Consider the following 2,008-nt stretch of genomic DNA (forward strand, 5'->3'; position numbering starts at 1 on the left):
CCAGGAGAGAGCTTACAAGAGAACACTAGTACAGCCAGGAGAGAGCTTACAAGAGAACACTAGTACAGCCATGAGAGAGCTTACAAGAGAACACTAGTACAGCCATGAGAGAGCTTACAAGAGAACACTAGTACAGCCAGGAGAGAGCTTACAAGAGAACACTAGTACAGCCATGAGAGAGCTTACAAGAGAACACTAGTACAGCCAGGAGAGAGCTTACAAGAGAACACTAGTACAGCCATGAGAGAGCTTACAAGAGAACACTAGTACAGCCAGGAGAGAGCTTACAAGAGAACACTAGTACAGCCATGAGAGAGCTTACAAGAGAACACTAGTACAGTCAGGAGAGAGCTTACAAGAGAACACTAGTACAGCCATGAGAGAGCTTACAAGAGAACGCTAGTACAGCCAGGAGAGAGCTTACAAGAGAACGCTAGTACAGTTAGGAGAGAGCTTACAAGAGAACACTAGTACAGTCAGGAGAGAGCTTACAAGAGAACACTAGTACAGCCAGGAGAGAGCTTACAAGAGAACACTAGTACAGCCAAGAGAGAGCTTACAAGAGAACACTAGTACAATCAGGAGAGAGCTTACAAGAGAACACTAGTACAGCCATGAGAGAGCTTACAAGAGAACACTAGTACAGCCATGAGAGAGCTTACAAGAGAACACTAGTACAGCCAGGAGAGAGCTTACAAGAAAACACTAGTACAGCCATGAGAGAGCTTACAAGAGAACACTAGTACAGCCATGAGAGAGCTTACAAGAAAACACTAGTACAGCCATGAGAGAGCTTACAAGAGAACACTAGTACAGCCATGAGAGAGCTTACAAGAGAACACTAGTACAGCCATGAGAGAGCTTACAAGAGAACACTAGTACAGCCATGAGAGAGCTTACAAGAGAACACTAGTACAGCCATGAGAGAGCTTACAAGAGAACACTAGTACAGCCATGAGAGAGCTTACAAGAGAACACTAGTACAGCCATGAGAGAGCTTACAAGAGAACACTAGTACAGCCATGAGAGAGCTTACAAGAGAACACTAGTACAGCCATGAGAGAGCTTACAAGAGAACACTAGTACAGCCATGAGAGAGCTTACAAGAGAACACTAGTACAGCCATGAGAGAGCTTACAAGAGAACACTAGTACAGCCATGAGAGAGCTTACAAGAGAACACTAGTACAGCCAGAAGAGAGCTTTCAGAACAACCCTGAAAGCTCTCTCTTGATACACATACACACTACGGTGTATACACGAAGATGCGACAGCTATTTCCTCAGGTCATGAGACCAGAGAGACCAGGATGAGCCGGTACAAGTGGTCCCTGACCTGATAACACCAACAATGGGTCTTTGACCAACTTAAAAAAGTGGAATTAAGTTCAGAATTTTGTTCTTTTATTTTTCTCCTGTTGCTGGTAAATTAAACAGGAAAAATACGTTGGCAACGGTGTGTGTGTGTGTGTGTGTGTGTGTGTGTGTGTGTGTGTGTGTGTGTGTGTGTGTGTGTGTGTGTGTGTGTGTGTGTGTGTGTGTGTGTGTGTGTGTGTGTACACCGAGTAGTGTGTATTTGTCAGTGTATATACACCTAGAAGAAGAATTTTTATTATTATTATTATTATTATTATTATTATTATTATTATTATTATTATTATTATTATTATTATTTTATTACATTGATGTGAAGTGCTAAACTCGTGTGACTCATCCTTGAAGGCGAGTCAAGTTGAAGGAAGACCTTGAAGAAACACCTTGAAGGAACACCTTGAAGGAACACCTTGAAGGAACACCTTGAAGGAACACCTTGAAGGAACACCTTGAAGGAACACCTTGAAGGAACACCTTGAAGGAACACCTTGAAGGAACACCTTGAAGGAACACCTTGAAGGAACACCTTGAAGGAACACCTTGGAACACCTTGAAGGAACACCTTGAAGGAACACCTAGAAGGAACACCTTGAAGGAACACCTTAAAGGAACACCTTGAAGGAACACCTTGAAGGA

Source organism: Cherax quadricarinatus, chromosome 53 (genome assembly GCF_038502225.1).
Source record: "Cherax quadricarinatus isolate ZL_2023a chromosome 53, ASM3850222v1, whole genome shotgun sequence".
Taxonomy (NCBI): domain Eukaryota; kingdom Metazoa; phylum Arthropoda; class Malacostraca; order Decapoda; family Parastacidae; genus Cherax; species Cherax quadricarinatus.